The sequence below is a fragment of the Triturus cristatus genome, chromosome 2_1 (assembly GCF_964204655.1).
Source record: "Triturus cristatus chromosome 2_1, aTriCri1.1, whole genome shotgun sequence".
NCBI classification, from domain to species: Eukaryota; Metazoa; Chordata; class Amphibia; order Caudata; family Salamandridae; genus Triturus; species Triturus cristatus.
In genome coordinates, this window is record NC_140581.1 from 25,327,682 (window position 1) to 25,347,099 (window position 19,418).

The 19,418-nt window shown below is 47.5% G+C and overlaps 1 protein-coding gene across 2 annotated transcripts in view; it reads left to right on the top strand.

The window, feature by feature from the left end:
- The window catches only part of LOC146863638 (vomeronasal type-2 receptor 116-like), a 205,658-nt gene that overhangs the window by 149,733 nt on the left and 36,507 nt on the right, over positions 1-19,418 (top strand). The window contains exon 1 of one of the 2 annotated variants that reach the window (XM_085627718.1): positions 18,072-18,147. The exons of the other annotated variant lie outside the window; for it this stretch is intronic. The gene's annotated coding sequence lies outside the window, so the exon portion shown is untranslated. Of the gene's footprint in view, positions 1-18,071; positions 18,148-19,418 lie in introns of those variants that run through there. 2 annotated transcript variants of the gene reach the window in all.

Genomic DNA, 19,418 nt, shown 5'->3' on the forward strand with positions numbered 1-19,418 from the left:
CTAACAGAAGGTCTCTTAGCCTTGAATAGGGGACCCCATACCTCAAAGATCAGCTTAGTGAAATCACATCACAGGAGCATCAGGAGTCTTCTCGCAGGAAGGCTCGTCTTCGGTCTGAATAATAAACATGATGTCCGTGATATTAAAAGCACCAACTTTCAGGTATGTGCAGCTGCTCGTGTGTTATGACTAAATAGTGGGTCGATCAACCTAGAGTGGAAAACATGCATTGTCTAACAACTCAGACTGTTTGTCACATCGTGTGCAGACCAAGGTCGCTTCGCAGAGCTCGGGATGGTAACAACAGATTGCTCTCGTGTGAGGCAAAACTCGAGTCAGCAGTTCGTTTAAGCAATAACATGTGAACGCAGTGTCGTGTGCAAAAGCAGCAAGATGGCTTTCCAACTTCTGACGTGGTTATTCTAACTTAACAATGTATGTACGTATTAAGGGAGTCCTTACTACAAACCTGATCCTCAGTGGTAGAGATGCGCTGCTCAGCCTCCGTGAGCCGGGTGCCCTGCTTTTCCAGCTGTGCTGCCATATTGTCCATCCGCAGGTTCAAATTGTCTATTTTTGCATCTATAGTGTGAAGACTCTGTTGCATGGTCAACATCAGTTCCAGCTTATAGCTTGATCCGGCTTCAGAGTCCAGCTCAGTGTTGGAGCCATTTGGGGTTTGAGATTTAGCGTTCTTTTTGGGTTCAAAGTTCAATTTGCCCTGCTGTTTATCCGTTCGCCCCATGATGAAACAGGCCGTGGAGCGGAAATCCACAGTGGGAGCGTGGCTGTGAGCCGGGACCAGAGGAAGCGTCCAGAAACACGGCACCCAACAATCGTCAGCCACACGTGGGAGAGGAAGCAGCAGAAGATGTGTGGCACGTCTACTTGGCACGAAGGGCACCTGAGCTGCACAACAGCTTCCGAACAGATAGTAGGCTGGCGCCAACTGCACAAGCCAGCACGCTGTACAACCGAAGAAGAGCCCCAGCGACAACCACTACGTCACAGTACTGTGGGTGTATTTGTATGCACACAGGTGGAGGACTGCGTTTGCGGGGCGCAGGCAACGCACCTAAAAAGATTGTGCAGGGTGCCCACGCCACACAGGATCTACATGCACCGCTGTCCTCCACTACAGCGCAGACAGGGCAGATTTGAGGTTTACGTGCAGCGAACGGCGCAGCACCCCCAGCTATATCGGGACTCGCGTGAAGCACCACCAGGGAATGTCCACTACAGTACAGACAATGGTATTCCAGCCAGGCAGGGCAGCCCTATGTAACAGGGGCCCCCATATCAGGAAGCCAGCCACATATACTCAGGAGGGCAGAGAGATGCAAAGCAGGGGGTCTCACCACAAGCAGCGCCGGACAAAGCTCCAGGGCATCACAGGCAGTCACGGAGGAGGCAAGGACCGCAGCGCGTGGCACATAACAGTGATGGAAGGCGGGTTACCTCAATCGCATCCCCGTCTCCATGTGGCAGGTCCTGGCAGCGGGAAAGACAGCCAGGGTGGACGAAAGCAGGCATCCAAATGCCGCAGAGACACTGAGAGCGGGCCGTCTAGCCGACCGACGTCATAGCAGTCAGCTCCTCCACCTCCAAACCGCTCCGTCACCCAGCGGCGGGCCGCGCAGAGAGGCCCCGTGAGGATGACTCACCCCCGCAGGCCCGCAACATCAGAGGAGAGCCCAGCGCGTGAAGAGGGTCTAGAGTCTCACCTCACACAGCGTCAGCCCAGGCTCCAGGGCAGCACAGGCAAGCCACGAAGACGGCAGGATTGAAGACGACAGCGCGTTGCTCCTAAAGTTGAAGGGAGGCGGGTTACTGCAGTCATTCACCCGCCCCCATGCAGCAAGCCCAGGCAGCAGAAACGGCGGCCAGGGTCGGTGGCGTCCAGCCGCCTAAACGCCGCAGTAGTCGACTCCTCTGCTCCCAGGCCGCTCTGCGATGTCCCGCAAAGCTGACTCAGGGGGGTGAGTAGATGATCTTACTCCTAGGCCGCCATCTCACACCAGGGCCGAGTGGAGCGACAGCGCATGATTACCAGCCCGCAAACAGTAGCTGAGCAGCTTCAAAGCGTTCCAGGAGAGGCAGGGGAGTTAAATATAAGCAATAGAGCCTTTGATGGCAGCTATCAAGCAGGATACTGGGCGGATAATGATCTCGACCGGCTGAGCTACACTAAAGTGCGTCCATCTTGCACCGGGCTCTCTAGCGCCCCCCACGGGATGCAAGTTATAGTTAGCTCAGTTAACTATAACTGCTGAATTTCTCTGGTTTTGTACGAGTGAGATCTGAGCCTAACTATAATGTCCCTGTAACCTTTGTTTTTTTCAGTGAATTTCTAAGGTTTTAAAAACAAATCAATTTCCTAACTATTACGTCACTGTAACCTTTGTTTTTTTCTTTGAATTTCCATGTTTCCAGCCCCAGAGACTCAATCTCCCAAGTCTAATAATATATATATTTTTTAAATGGGTAAGGGGGCTCTCCTCCTCGGGCTGATTTTGGCCCAGGGCACCCCATCCTCTGGACCAAGCCTCACTTTAATGGGGGATAGGGGAAAGGCTGCCCCCTCCCCGGGTTGATTTTGGCCCTGGGTACCCCATCTCCCGGGGCTCAGCCTATTTTATTTTGAAATTTGTTAAGGGATGTTGTGCAGCCCTCCTCCCCAGGCTGGTTTCGGCCCTGGGGAAACCATCCTCTGGGATCAGGCTTAATGGAGGAGGGGTCAGCCTAACTCACCTTCCCCAGGCAGGTTTCATCCACGGTAACTCCATCCCCCAGGGTCCAGCCATATGTTTCTGGGTTTGTGGGAGAAGGCTCAAGGACTCCAGAGTCCCTGTCGGCTCCTGCCTCCTCCGGGAGCCCGCATTGCGTTCACACACAGGGAGCTGCTAAAGATGCCACTCCCTGTGAGTGTAAGCAATTTGTCTGTTTCTCTGCTCACTTTCAGCAAGCAAGAGCATTTTCACTGCTCTCGTTTACTGAAAGCAGAGTGTTTGCTGTGGCTTGACGGAAGAGGTTAGAGCATCCCAATATATAGCATGTGTGGCTCTAGGAGGAGGACTTTGCTGCACCCCTCCTTTCTAGGATTTCCTAGATTTTACCCTGGGGAGGTGGCGGTCCCTGGGCATGGGTGGTTCAAGCCGGCCCGCCCACATCCATATTTTGAAGTACTAAGTACCCCAGAGAGATAGGAGTCCCTGGTGCGGTGGGTGGGTCCACGTGGCTCCCCCAAAATCAAATTAAGAAAAGCCCTGAAAAGGTGGCAGTCCAGGAGGCTGTGGGGCTCTACGCACCCCCAACATTCAATAAAATGAAACCCCTGGGAAGGTGGAGGCTCCCTGATTTTCAGGGGGGACTATGCACCTCTTGCATTGTTTTCAAATAAATCCACGGGGAGGTGGTGTCCCTGGGGCTGAAGCAGGGGGGTCTATGTACCCTCCCACATTAAATGAAATCAAAGCCCCAGGGAAGTGGTGGTGCCAGTGACTGCAGGGGGGCCTTAGGCACACCCGCATGAAATTACCAATGCTTGCCCTGAGGAGGTGGTGGTGCCATGTAGGCATAGCCCGCATAATTAAAAAGCAGTGCCCCCAGGATTGGGCCCAACTAAGGGATTTCTTGAAAAAAAGAACGGGAGCCTGAGCTTCTTTATTTTCAATTTTGTCACAAATCCGCTGATTTATCCGCTACTTCATGGCAAATTAATCCCACCAAACATGTTTTAATCCCCAGCGGGGTCCCTGTGGGACCCATCTACCAGTCCTAGGGAAAAGAGTATTTATACCCTGCCCCCTTTCTTTTTTTTCCACATTTTCTGCAGGACACAGCTCAAGTCACGTCCCAAGATGGCTGCCATCACCTCCTAGTTGAAGTGTTGGCAGCCAATTAGACTTGAACATGGGGACTGCTGGATCAGCGAGGGTCATCATCCCTATATGTACAACTTTGGAAGTAATAAAGAAAATCCAAATTTATTTATCTTGAGCCATGAAGGCTCCTTGACCCCTCTCGATCTTGTGCTGAGATCTGATTGGCTGCCAACACTTCAACCAGGAAATGTTGGCAGACATCTTGGGACACAGCTTAAAGCTGAGTTCAACAAAAATATCATAAAAAAAGAGGAGAGGGCAGGGTAGGAATAGGAATAACCCGACTCCCTAGGCTCCTCTTGGGACAAACCATTTAAAATAATGGGGTAACCCTGTGCCTCTCAGATCCTGAGTGTTGATAATATAATCTACAGTTGCTTCTGTTGGGTGGCCCAATTGCTTAGCATTTAGCAATCAATACAACACAACAAGGATAATTTTACCAATGTCAAATTCAACAATACTACTATTTTTTGAGGAGCTAATACGTTTTAGGCAAAAACAATGGAACACAGCAAAACCACTATAACATTAGTTCAGCAGCAGTATTTTACCCTTTTTTCAAGACGAATTGTATATGGCTGTCACAAGAACATTTTTTTTTTATTTCATCAGAAAAATGGAAAAGGTGACTCGTGTGAATCATGTGCTATAAAGTGACACAGTGAAGTAATGAGTGAGATATATACATAACACAGACAAATAACATCAATAATTCCTATTGGGAAAAATGGCTCTGTCCTTTCATATATTTGTATCCCATGCGTTCCTATAGCCCTAAGCGATTTCTATAGAATTGGGTCAAGGAAACTGCTGGACATGAACAGAAGATGCGTTGCCGTTTCGACCCAGAGGTATGCGCAGTTCAACAAGCGTCACAGCAGGTCTTCTTCAGGACTAAGGATGCAGATGTGGACAGCCTATAAAGTTTAATGTAAGTAAACATGAGTCAGGTGTGTTCTGATGCGAGAAACCTCAACCACTGAGTGCCTCAATTGGTAAAGGACTGACCAAGAAATTACTGTAGTGAGTATCGAACAGCAGAGTTTCCGATACTAAGATGGCGTCATAAACTGTTTCCTTCGAATAATGCGGTCATGAAGACTGGCATATTGATTTGGTGTCCACCTGGGATTTAAGGTGAGTCAAGCAATTGATTAGACTATATAATGGAGCATTAATGTAATACGGGCAATGAGGCGCAAGGCCTACCTTAAGCGTGTAGTTTATAGCAAGAGAGGCATAGATTAGTAAGAATCCAACATCCGGTTGGAGTCTATAATTAAGAAAACACAGAAACGTTGTTCGGAAAATTGTATCACCGCTTTTTGTCAAGGACGATATACACGCTATACTGGTATGTATCTTACCTTTCAGAAGATGTGAAGAGACAAATTTGTATTTTAAATAAGATATTCAATATCTGGTTAAGGAAACCACCAATCGGTTGAAATCTACAATTTCAAAAAACTTTGGTATTATAGTGACTGGAAAGGAAAGGCTTGCAAAGTTCTGCAAATTTATTGAAAAGCACTCAAAAGTTGCAAGCCACAAGCTATGTCTGTGTCCTACCTTAGCCAATGCAATGACTGCAGGAACTTCCTGGCCGCCAACATGCATGGCCGGAGATGCTGATATATGTCAGACAGAAGGTGAGGGAGCCAACACGTCAGGCTTTCATCAGCTGTTCGAGGCGTTTGGCATGTGGTATCCTCTGCGTGCATGCTGAGGTGCAGCGCTCTGTATAAGCACAAGAATGGCCGCTTAGCAAAATAACAGGGCAGGTGATTTCATCACAGATTATAATTAAAAGTTGATCAGATGATTTATATTTAAAAACTAAACATTATTAACATGCCCTGAATTTTCACCACAAAACATACAGGGAAGTTATACTTATGAGATAGAATTTTAAAAAACGTTAGTAATTCTCTGAAAAAAACAAATAATACAGGCACGTTATACCTAGGAATTAGCATTTAAAAAACACTTAGAAATTTACTGAAAAAATCAAATGATACAGGGATGTTAAAGTTAGGCTGACATTTCACTCGTACAAAACCAGAGAAATTCAGAGGTTATAGCTGAGATAACTATAACTTATGCCACGAGCAATGCCCTGCTTATGACTTCACAAATTACATCACTCATGACATGGTCAGTGACAACACTGATGGCATCACTGATGACATCTGAAATTACATCACTCATAGGATCTGAAATGACATTGCTGGAGCGGGTAAAACGAAAATTTTGTATGCTCTCTCCATTCTGCATGTTTACATTAATAAGAATAATCAATTAATAGTAATTGTACTAATTGGTGTGCTGTGGATATTAATCAACCTTATTAATAATGAAATATACGTGGGATTTGCATTTGCATGGCCTAATTAATACGTAAACTAAAATATGTACGCATACTAATGATGAACAATTAGAATATTACATGTTATATGTTGCTTTGGTGATGTATTTGTGATTTGTGCTATATAAAGTGAGTATAATCCGCATTGAGTGTTGCTTTTGCTAGATAAATACACACACATATGGGTTTTAGCGAGGGAATAACATTTTATTAATCATTTCTATGTATTAATTACGTTTTTGTGTTTCTTTGCTTAAGTTGACCATTCAGGCCTTCTAAAAGATGGCTGACTTCTTAATCGACGCATTTGACAACTCTCCATGAGATTCTGGGTGAAGTGCGCCTGCGCTAAGATGAGCAACAGTGGCCTCGTCCTGACCCCAGGCAAGCTGTACCCATCAAGGTCGCACTGGGAAAAGTGCCAACCTTACAGACAAAAGACTTCCTTAAAAACCAGAACTGACAAGTATGATGACACCATGGGAACCAGGAAGGACGACCCCTGTTCAACCAATCAGGAGAACTGTGACCCATACATTTGATACATGATGCAATGATTTTTACTATAAAAACGATAGAATAGAGAGGGCTTTTGCTGTTTTTTTTTTCCTATTGCCATCGCCATCGCTTTTTGATCGCCTTCTCGATTTCCTGACGTTATGCTGACGGAGAGGACGGGTGACACTGCAGGACAGCTGTTTCTCTGACTCTTTGACGGACTGATCAGATGCCCAATATCCTGACGAACTGAACTAATTAAATGGGCATAGATTGACGGGTACGTTCCTATGGTCCCTATCCCCATCGTTGGGACTGAAGCGTACAGTAAGGCAACCTGATTGACTTAGAAGACGACTTTAGCCAAAATAGGTAAATATGGTCAATTGTGATTTGCATAACCATTTTTCCAGTTCATATTACGCTAGATAAAGATTCATTGTTATTAATCATATATGAGTTGCGTTATTTTATTCATGAGAAATGTTTGAAGTGTAAAGAAATAAGGTTATTGATGCCAAACTGCAACTAGCTGATCCATCCCAAAACATGAGAGGGATATTTAGGATAAGGTAAGATACTATGGTATAAATTTGTGATTTCCCAAAAGTAAAAGGTATCTCTTTTATGTCAAGCGCTTGGAACAATCATCTCCCAAGAGAAACAGACTAAGGTGGTATGAATGTTGGTGTTATGGGCCCCACCAATGAATGTATTGAGTGAATGTGGTAATGTGATCTTTGGTCTGTGTTAAAGGGAGGATTTTGAATTCCGCGCTGCATCAGTTTTTCTGGTAGCAGAGTTATGGTTTGCTATTGTTTAAGTTTGGTGATTATTGCTTGTACATTGCTTATGGGTCATTGATTGGTTTATGTACTAACACTCTATGTTGAGTTACGTCGAGTTTTATGTTGTTTGCACGGCTTCTGGGATGTAGGAAGTCGGAAGTTTGTAGCCGTTCCATAGTAGAGCAGAGGTAAGCGCTGCTCTCGGGAAAGACGGAATTGTTGTTGCCCGTAGGTACGCGGGAGAAACGCGTGACAAGTGAAGTTGCACGACGCATTGTCTGGGTTCGATTCGGTAGCATCGCCGTATGTTACCATTAGAGATATTTTTTGTGTGAGAGAAGTGTGTACGATAGTGAAGCTTACCTGTGAAATTTTGGTCTTAGGTACCAGGAGGCCAGAAGGTACTCTGATAACGCTTATCACTGAAAAGGTAGCAGGTGTTCTCTGAGCTTGTTCGAAGGACAAAGTAGAGGGAAACGCTGCTTTGTTAACAAATGTTATAATTCTGTAGCAGAACAGGTTGTTTGCTGTTCTCGGGAAAGACAGAATTCTATGTGACTGTACTACATTTTCCCGTGTGAAAGTGTGTGACTGAAGGTAGGGGCGCTAGAGGGCGCCAGACCGACATGGCCGCACATCAGTGAGGCTCTCGCCAGCCGGGCGCTTCAATGCTTCACTAGTCCATCCTGCATCTGGGGACCGCAGATCTGACCAGCTCGACTGGTTGGGCTAAGGCCGGAGACTACCTACACTGAATTGTGAATCATTCTGATCGGCGGTTCGGCAGAAACGACCGCCGAAACTTCCTGCGGCCGCTGTTGCTGTTCGTCTGGAGCGCGGGGGCCGGCTGCCGTGCACACGCTGCGACGGGGATCCGGCGTGCGCGCTAGGCCGCGGAACGCGGCCGCTCACGGAGGAGGAGACCGGTGTCTGGCGCACATACGGGACCCCTGCTGATCATCACGGACCATCCGTCGTGCCGGTAAGGCGGGGGCGAGCTGTGGCCGTGCGGGAGGCTTTAGATCACGAGGCTGCCATCTAGAGACTGTACTCGGCTGGTGGGGCCGACGGAGAAAGGATCTGTGAGGCTCGGCGTGGATCTGACAGCGGTAGATGTAGTGGAGTCTTGGTTGCTGCTGCCCCCCCCTCCGAGCTAGCTGCGAGGACCTACCTGCCATATATCTTGGATATTGTCGACCCGGACGGGAGTTGCGGGTGGAGGTGACCCGGCGGAGGTCGCGAGCGGCATCTGGCGCCTCGCTAGGAGGCAGCGCTATCGACCCCCCGCGTGCGGCCCTCCCTACCCCTGCGGCCCTGGTGGATTGTGAGTCGCGGTGTTGACCGGGAGGGGGGTCGCCGTTTGCACCGAAGGGGCTGTTGGAGCTGGTGGTCGGCTGACTTTGCGGGTGGTGCCCGGCTGGTGCTATCGCCGAGGGCCGTGGCCTCTCTTCTGGCGGGGGCCCCTGCTTCTGGCGCCTTGTGCTGGAGGACTCCCACCTGTCTGCATACCTATGGGCCCTCCGCTTAGCTGCCATTGAGAGTGATTCCTGGTGAGGAGTGTCCGACGTGCTGCCTAATTCCCATATTGCCACACGCGCCCAGGCATTGACTGTCATATTGAGACTGCTCCGTGTTGGCTATCAAACTTGGGGACTTGGCCGTCAACTGACATAATGGGGAAGGCAGACGCTAAACAATCCCGGCTCCCATTTGAGTCCCAAAAGAAGAAACCCCGGGCCCCACCGCCGGGAGATGGTGATTCCGATGGGGGCGACGCCGAAGAGGTGGATTGGAAGGCACTCCTTTTGAACATGCAGACCAGCCTCACGTCCATTGATTCTAAGATTGACGGCATGTCTCGTCGTCTGGACTCCGTAGTGCACAGACTAGACCAGCAGGAAGAGCGGGCTAAGGAGGCGGAACAGCGGATTTTGGAGCTAGAGGATGGGGCATTGGCCACCACGTCCAAGGTTTCGCAAATGGAGAGATTGTTGAAAGTTATCGCCGACAAGAACGAGGACTTGGAAGCGAGATCGCGCCGCAACAACGTGCGCCTTATTGGTCTGGCGGAGACTACCTCCGTAGGGAAAATTGAACTTTTCATTGAAAAACTCCTGTCTGACCTCTTTGGCGCAGATGCCTTCTCTTCACAGCTGGTGGTGGAGCGGGCTCATCGCACTTTGGGCCCCCGCCCCGTGCCCGGGGCGCCCCCGCGGCCTGTGGTCATCCGCTTCTTAAATTACAGAGATCGGGACACTCTACTCCGGCTAGCCAGGGAAAAGCAACCTGTCCTTTTTGAAAATACCACGCTATCCTTCTTTCCGGATTTTACACAGTCAGTGCAAGAGGCACGTCGTAAATTCGGACCGGTCAAGAAACGACTGCTTCAAAGTGGACTTCAATATTCCATGCTATACCCGGCCCGGCTACGGGTGGTCCATCATGGTAAGCCCCATGTATTTCAGGATCCGTCCCAGGTTGAACGCTTTCTGAAGGACTGCAAAAAGTCTGCCGACCCAGCCCAATCCCCTCAGGAGAGGGCGAGGTCACGATCCCCCACTTCTGCCCTTGACTGATTTGGGATTTCCAGCTGTTACCATGTTCCATTATTGATACTCTCATGGGTTGGCCTTGCTCTTCCTATGCCTTTCTGTTAAGCTGTTAAGTTTTAGTGATGGTTACACAACTATCTATGTGCCTTGGCCCTTTATTGTTGAGCTACCACTTGTTAGGCCTTGCTGGTTTCGATGGTTCCTAGATGATGTTTACGTTTGATTGTGCCCTGGCACCAACCTCCCCCTCCCGCGTTTTCCGCTGGATCTTGGCTCCAGGGGATAGCGGGTGCAATATCGGGGGAGTGGGATGGTGGGTCTGGACCCCTGGTGTCCCCCTCTTGGGTGTTCCCCAATAAGTAAATGACAGGACATTGTAGGATTGTAAGGGGTGGGGGAGATGCCCGACATGATTGGGATGTCGGAGTGGGTGGGTGGGTGGGTTCTCGAGGGGATGTTCTGGGTTTGTTTTTTTTCAGCATGAACTTTGCGCATATACTTGTTGAAGTAGCACAGTATGCCACCTTTGGTAGACAAATGCACCGGTGGAATTGCTGCCTGATGAGCCTCTCAACCTGTAATCCCACTATCAGCAAACTTGACCCACGCCATGCACACTGAACGGGGAGGGGGGGGCTGCTCACTGCTATTACCTGGAATGTCAGGGGACTGGGGGACCCGAGAAAGCGACGATGAATCCTGGGTGCATTAGACAGGTTGAATGTCCAGGTTGTATTCCTGCAGGAGACTCATATGGACCCCCTCCGCAGGGGCGCCTTCGCTGCCAGATGGGCTGCACACTCGATTCATGCGCCCTACTCGTCCTATGCAAGAGGCACTACTATTCTATTAAAAAGAGGCGTTCCCTATGTTCCCCTGGGTACTGCCACAGATCGAGAGGGTCGATATTGTATAGCGTGGGGCAGGATGGGTATCGAGACTATTACCTTGGCCTGCTCTTATGGTCCCAACTGCGATAACCCGAGCAGCTTCATTGCTCTCTGGAACAAGATCCGAGAAGTGGGCTCCACACATCTCATCTGGGGGGAAATTTCAACGCTGTTTTAGACCCCGCTTTGGGTAGGTCCAACCCATCTATACACCACTATACTAACACACACAGATACCTGAGGGACATCTGCGACACTCAGGACGTCGTGGATACCTGGCGTCACTTACACCCGACCTCCCTGGAAGGCACGCACTGGAATAATGCATATGCGACATGGGCCAGACTGGATTACATTATGGTGAATAGGGCCTTAGCCCCCTCCCTGGTGGATGTGCAACATGTAGGCCGCACGTTCTCTGACCATTCTCCGGTACTAGCCAAGTTCCGCTTACCGGACATAATGGGTAGACCCCCGACGTGGCGACTCCAACCCAACATCTTACTCGATGAACTGTTTCAAGCCGAACTGTGTCAAGAATTAGAAGACTTCCTGTCCCGAAACAAGGGGTCAGTAGACCGGGTGGCCACCTTATGGGAAGCGCTAAAGGTCACTATACGGGGGTTCTGCATCTCTAAGAGCTCCGGGGTACTGAGAGTCTTACGCGATACACTACATAAATTAGAGTCCACACTCCACACCCTGGAAACTAGCCCAGACTATGCCGACAATACAGATGCACAGGCAAAGTACCACGAGGCGCTGTCGGACTACATGTCCACCGCCGAAAGAGAGGTAAACTTCCGGGGCAAGTACTTCAAGGCTCGTGCGTACGGGGAAGGGGAACGACCCGGTAGGTCTTTGGCGGGAACGGTCCGCCCACTGCGAGGCTCTAATTTCGTGTTGGAACTGGATGGGGAGGATGGGACTCCTATACAGGACACACACTCGCTTTTGGCGGCCTTCACTACACACTATTCCACACTATACTCTACTACTAGAGTTGGCGCACTGGACATGGATGACTACCTGAAGGAGCTCACACTAGTCTTGCTCTCAGACCGTCAGCGGGAGTTTCTGGCGGAGCCGATAGGCCTGGATGAGGTTAGAGATGCGATTAATCAGATGGCACCGGGGAAGGCCCCGGGTCTGGACGGGTTGCCCATGGATTTCTACAAGGCGTATATAGATATCCTGGCTCCGGTACTCCAAGAGATTTTTCTGGAGGCACATGAGTCGGGCACGCTCCCTCCATCTATGCAAGAGGCACTGATTACCTCCTTATTAAAACCTGGGAAACCACCTCAATTTTGTGACTCTTACCGCCCGCTCTCTTTAATTAACTGTGACGCCAAAATCTTGACTAAAATACTAGCCAATCGTTTACAGTTGTTATTGGGAGGCCTGGTGTTGTCGGACCAAGCGGGCTTCGTCCCAGGCAGGGCTACTTCCAATAATCTCCGGACGCTATTCTCCATTATGCACAATGTAGACCCGGATTTGCCATTGGTGGCGGTCTTTTTAAACGCCACCAAGGCCTTTGACTCCCTGGAATGGGTCTATCTTCACTGTATTCTGCGTAACATGGGAATGCCTCTGGGTTTCACGCGCTGGATTGATATCCTCTATGACCGGCCGATCGCTAGGGTGGGGTTGAATGGGCGGATTTCGGAAGCCTTGTGGTGTCGCGGGGTACCCGTCAGGGGTGCCCCCTATCTCTGCTGCTGTTCGCGGTGGCGATGGAACCACTGGCTGCCCGGCTCCGGCAACACCACCGAGATAAGGCTCTGCGTTGTCTTCAGCGAGAGGTGCTCATCTCCCTATATGCGGATGACATCACGCTATACATTCGTGATCCTGCTGCTAACCTCAACCCCATCCTAGTTTATTCGCTTTGCGGGTATGTCTGGTATCCATATCAACTGGGGGAAATCCACTATATTTCCGCTGACTGCGGCTGCTCAACCGTTCCATCTGGACTACCCCCTACGGTGGGAAATGGATGAGGTTCGATATCTGGGCATACTTCTTTCTCGTGACCGAGAAGAGCTAATGCGGATGAACTATGGCCGCACGTTTGACCATGTCCAGGCCTGCGTGTCCAGATGGATCACGCTACCCCTCTCTTTTGCAGGCCGCTCCTCCCTCATCAAGATGGTGGGTCTTCCGAAGATCCTTTATCTGTTACTGAATATCCCATATTACCCAGGCAAGTCCTTCTTTCAACTTCTGAGGTCTGAGCTTATTCGTCTGGTCTGGGGAGGGAAGAAGCCGCGTCTTCGTTGGGAGGTGTTGACTCGTCCGTTCGCGCAGGGAGGGCTCGACTTGCCGGATTTTGAGATGTACTATTATAGTGCGCAGGCCCACTACATTCATCATTGGATTTGCCCCACTCCCTTCCTACCACAGACGGCTGTGGAACATTGGCTGGTTGATCCTATCCCACTGGAGGGAGCAATATTTAGTACACCAGAGACGCGAACGGCATACCGCACCACGATTTCGAGTTCCATTCTGGCGTGGCGATACATTGCGAAGATAGCCCGCGCGACGCTGCTTTATTCTCTACTGCTTCCCCTGGCATACCATCCCCTGCTGCCCCTTTTACAGGAACAATTGTTTAAGAACTTTATGGCCAAATTCCGCATTAAAACGTGTGGGGACCTCTATCATGACGGACACTTCCGCTCCCAGTCGCACATGTTCGCTAGCCTTGCTCCTACTCCCATGGACACATTCCTCTATATCAGGCTTCGTAGTGGTATTCAAGCATTGACGGGGGAGTTTCCTGGTGAGCCACCCACGCTGGAGCCCCTGCATCAGTTACTCAAGGCTACCACTCCGGCACACGCAGTTTCTACCCTATACCACTCTCTACGCACTACACCAGATTCCTTGCCTTGCAGGGCACGTACCAAATGGGAGGAAGAACTAGGTCTGCCCATAGATGACGAACTCTGGAGCTATTGTTGCTTACAAACCGAACAAATCTCCTCCAGCAGCAGGTTCAGGGTAATTCATTATAGGTTCTTACATCGGCTCTATTGTACTCCAGCGCACATGCATAGGGTGGGCCTCCGGGAGGAGGATCTCTGCTGGCGCTGCCGCGCTCCGGCGGCGGACTTCCTTCACATAGCGTGGGGGTGCCGGGAAATAGCCAACTATTGGCAACAAGTGTATTCCGGCATTTCGGAAATGACAGATGTTCCATTGTCACCCTCTCCGACGCAGGCACTCCTGGGCTACACAAAAACTATAAAAAAAACGGTCCGCAGATTTACCACAATCGCCCTTCTCATGGCAAAGAGACTGATAGCCTGTAGATGGGGGCGGGGCAGAGCTCCCAAATTTAAGGATTGGATCAGAGACATGGTACACTGTCAAGATACTTTACTTCGATATGCAGAACTCCTGCCTTCCGCATCTAGGCCAACTGACATCTGGGGTCCCCTTCAGACATACCTGTTATCGCACCCACAGACGTAACGAACTTGTCTGCTCGCTTAACCCTTAGTCTTCCAAGACACTACTTCTACGGCAGCGATCCAACTGACGGGGCGGGAATGGAGGTGGGTCGTCGGGGGTTGAGATTGGTGTCCTCCCTTACTTTTGTAGGTGCTTCGCCAAGGGTGGATCTCCTCTTGTTCCTCTGCCAGGCTATATACTGGGATGCAAGATGGGACGGCCACTACACGCGACTGAAGTTGGCCTCGCCACAACTGGTGCATATTACTGTGGGAAGATCGTTAAAAGCAAAGTATTCAGTGTTTGATGGGATATGGTCATTCGTGATGGCATGCTAACTATCATTATTTCCTGTGCCGCAGCCGGCCCCTGGAGGGTTGTAGGCAGGCAGCTGTGTTCAACGTTCACTTTCATTCTCGCACCAAGCCGCCGGCCACAGGTTGGTTGTAGGCATGGGGCTGTGTATTCCCTGGTCATGCTGAATAAAGGTTTTGGAAAAGAAAAAAAAAAAAAAAGGAAATAAAGTGTGTGAATGAAAAGGCATTCCGGTTAATTGCGAAACTCTGGTTTTATTTCTCAGGAGCATTGGGTCTCCAACTAGGTGTCTTAATTCTAGAGAAGCGGTTAGCTAATGCTTGTTAGAAGGGTAAGGTAGAGGGATGTGCTACTTTATCAACAGAAGTAACAATTACGTAGTAGGGCAGAGGTAAGCGCTGCTCTCGTGAAAGACTGAATTCTTTTGTGAAAAAGGTCTTTTTAGTGTTCCTTGGTTAGCGAAGCGGACAATGGAGATGTTTTTATGTAGTTACTAACAGAATTGTAAATTTGGGAAGTTTAAGAAACTTACCGAGAACATTTTGTAAAGGAGGGGTCAGTAGAAGCAGGAGCAGGAACAGCGGCTGTTGATGTCAGAAAGACCGCGCTGAGATTGGCTAGTGGTCTGGAGGCGTAGGCGTTCCTGATTGGTGCGTTAGTGTACGTCGCGCTAGGATTGGAGAAATACAGGGTGACGTAGACGCTCCTGATTGGTGTGTTAGTGTGAGTGGCGCTGTGATTGGACTACACAGCGTATAGTTGTTGTAAGAAGAAACTAGCGAAACACGGAAGATAGGAAAATGTATTACGGACAACCAGAAAAAGAGAAGAAATCGTGGTTCAGCAAAATCAAAAAGTGGTTTAGAAAAGACAAACCGATTATGACTAGGGAGGGACAGTTACTTCCTCCACCGAAAACCCCTGCATCCTTTATGGCTGCTAAATATGGATATCATACTTGTATCTGGTTGGACAGCTGGGTTAGGTGTACGAAGGACGACGGAATCTTGGCTTTCCCAGAACATGGTTCATTTAGTTTGCCAGTTCTGAGAAACCTAAGAGATAAGATGATGACTTTGGAACCAAGACCTAGACCGACGCAATTTGAGGCATTGACAGAATGGGAAGATGAAATGCATGAACGAGAAAGACAGAGACATGGTAGAGGATATAGATACATGTTTGGTAGACCATACGGACATGAGACGCATGATGATCGAATGAAAAGGTGGCGTAATGCTAATATGACTGAAGGATTATTTCCCGTAAGAACTACAGGAGAGAATGAAGGACAAAAGTGTACTGAAAAGAGACATAATGTGGAAAACAGAGAATATGGAGCGAATGAATTGGAAGATGATGTTCTAGATGATGTGTTTTATAAAAATCCACCACCGTATCGACCAGAACCAGAAATGTTGTGCCCCAATGAGAGAAACTTTACGAATTATTAAGACAGAAACCATGTCACCAGATTTAGAGAAGAGTAGTTCCATTAGAGAAGCTGGAAAAACGCAAGAAATTAGAACAAATGGTGAAAATTCCGCAGAACTAGCAAAAACAACCTAAGAGTTAACAGAGAAAATAAGAGAACTGACTAAAAATCTAGAAGCAGTAACTATAACGGTAACAATAGGTCCAGTAGTGCCCATATTTGATAAACAAAAAGATAGTGAACATTGCCTGACAGTTCCTTATAAGAATCATACACAGACTGAACAGCCATAACCAAGACAGAAAGAGAATCCATGGAGACAGACAATGAATATTATTGAACCACAGGTTTCAAATAATCCGTTCATAAGCCAGAATTATCCCGAAAGAAGTGGAACTATAATAGACTCATTATTAGAACCCCAAAGGAATTTTGAGCATAGTAGTATAGAAAACCCAGTAGGACCATCCGCGGAAGAGTTAAGTGAATGGCTAAGAAGCTTACAGAAGTAAGACAAAGAGTCACAATCAATAGATGTGGCAAAATTACGAATGGTAGTAGAAGAATTAATAGTAGGAACTATCCCTACAGAAAAACTAAAAACTTACCAAGATGAGGAATTATTATTTTTGTGCAAATGTGTAACATGGAGAGCGAAAAACCTACATGAGAGGTTAGGAGAAGTGGCCAATGAAATGGGAATAGACATTGAAAAGGTAAAAGCTTTACAAAAACCCTATCGAATTGATTTCACTGAAAAAGATATTGAAAGTTTGAATACCACAGGACGGATAAGTCAGATTAAGGATATAATTGTCTTGTTAAGAAAATGGGGAGATGTGGAAAAATGGAAGAGCAGATGGTACCGGAAACTTGATGAGGCTTCAGATAAGACAGTTACAACATTCCCTGTAAGAGAGAGAGAAAGGACAGTATCAGCATACCCAATGAGAGAGATCCCAGGAGGAGGATACATACATGTCCCATGGACGAGACAAGACATTTTGTCTTTTACAAATGATTTCCCTCGACTGCGTGAAAAGCCTGTCGAGTGGTATAGGCAGGTGGATAGATTTGTGAAACTGTCTACAGTATTATGGATTGATCTGAATAGTCTGTTTGACATAATAATACCAGCAGACTTATGGACCGAGTGTAAGTTAATGATTAATTGGCCAACTCAGGAATACCCTAGGGATCCAAAAACAGTAGCTCCAGATCCTGAAGTAATGAAGAAATATGAACAGGTCATTGCATTCCTGAAAAATAAGGTACCACCTAAAGAGACAGACTGGGTAAAAATTGACCGGACACATCAAGAAAGTAAGGAGTCAGTACATGCTTATTATGAAAGATTAATACTGGCTTTTAAACAATTTAGCGGAGATGAGAATCTGAGTGAAACGGATCTGAGCCATTTTGTATATAGATTTGTATATGGGTTATGTCCAGACATCAGTGAAATGATAAAACAACATACAGTTGATAGGCAAAATAAGAAAATAGATGAAGTGTTGAGACATGCTAAGTATTTTAGCGATGAAATTGAAGCCAAACAGCGGAAATTGAAGGAGAAGGCTATGTGGGCACAAGTAAAAGTAGCAGAGAGGCAAGAAGCTCAGTTAGTAGAACAAGCAAATAACCCAGGAACGAAACCAAAATTCAGTTCTGGAAAGGGAAAAGGGAATTTTAATATAGAAGAAGCTAAAAAGAAGTTCCCATGTCATAATTGCGGTAGGCTAGGGCATTGGATAACCAAGTGTAAATACCCCCCAAATGCTAATAATGGAAATTCCTCATTGAATCCACAGGTGCAGAGTGAGGTGAGTGGTCAACTGCAGCAACAGCAGCAGGTTGTTACACCACAGAATCAGGTGCCAAAGCCGCCTTTTCCACAGAGCAGGAACACACAGAAGTATAGTAATGAAACGGGATTCTACGATGAAGAACAGGTAAATAAGCCGCCACGCGCACGCGCTGTTTCGCAGTATTGGCTGCAACGCGATGAAAGCGACACAGAAAAAAGCATTTGGCGGTGCCGAAGGGGGGAAGAAGAGTGTGTACTTGGCTCAACTCTAGAAGTAGACCAGACAGGACCATTTGTGGATGGGAAGGTTAATGATGAAAATATTACTTTCCTAGTTGACACTGGTGCTACTCGATCAACTGTTAGATCAGCTGATGTTAAGAATCTTCCTCTCTCGGATGAAACAATCCAAGTAGGTGGTGTGTCCAACAGACAGATTAAAACTTATCTTACAGAACCAGTAAAAGTGAGTATAGGAAAATTCTCAGAAATGCACCGCTTTGTCTTGTGCGACACCAGTCCAGTGAATTTATTGGGAAGAGACTTGTTGTGCAAAATAACTGCACTATATTTTGTACTCCCGATGGAATAGCATTTGAAACACCAGATGATGATGTACTGTATAAAATGACATTAGCTAATAGGGAAAATGATACGGTTAAAACCTATGCTGTATTGATCCCTGATGAATTGCCCAAAGAACTGAAAAATTCTGTGAAAGCAGAAGTTTGGGATTTTCCTGGAGAAGATGTAGGACTAATGAGAAATGTGGATCCAATAAAGATAACAGTGAAGGAAGGAATAAGCTATCCGAATGTCCCTAAATATAGATTAACACCTGAAATAATTGAAGGAGTAACTCCAATAATAGAAAAGATGATTAAGCAAGGAATTTTGAGAGAAATAATGAGCAGTCCATGTAATTCACCCATAATGGGACTGAAAAAGCCCAATGGGAAATTCAGAATAGTACAAGATCTGAGAAAAGTAAACAAAATTGTTGTGCCATGTTTCCCAATTGTACCAAATCCATCTGTGATTTTGTATCAGATTCCTCATGATGCGGAATGGTACACAGTGATTGATTTATGCCATGCCTTCTTTTTTATTCCATTGCACCACGATAGTCAGCAAATTTTTGCATTTCGTTTTGGTGAGCGTATCTTGGCATGGTGCCGAATTCCACAGGGGTATACAGAAAGCCCCTCAATATTTAACCAGTTATTAAAGAAGTCTCTGGAAAGTTTAGAAATGCCCGAAAATTCTGTACTAGTCCAGTACATCGACGACCTCCTTGTGGCATCGAAAACACGTGAAGCTTGTGAAGTAGACACTATAGCATTGTTGAATCATTTGGCAGATGGAGGACTGAAAGTATCACCATCAAAGTTGCAATCCTGTAAAAAGGAAGTACAG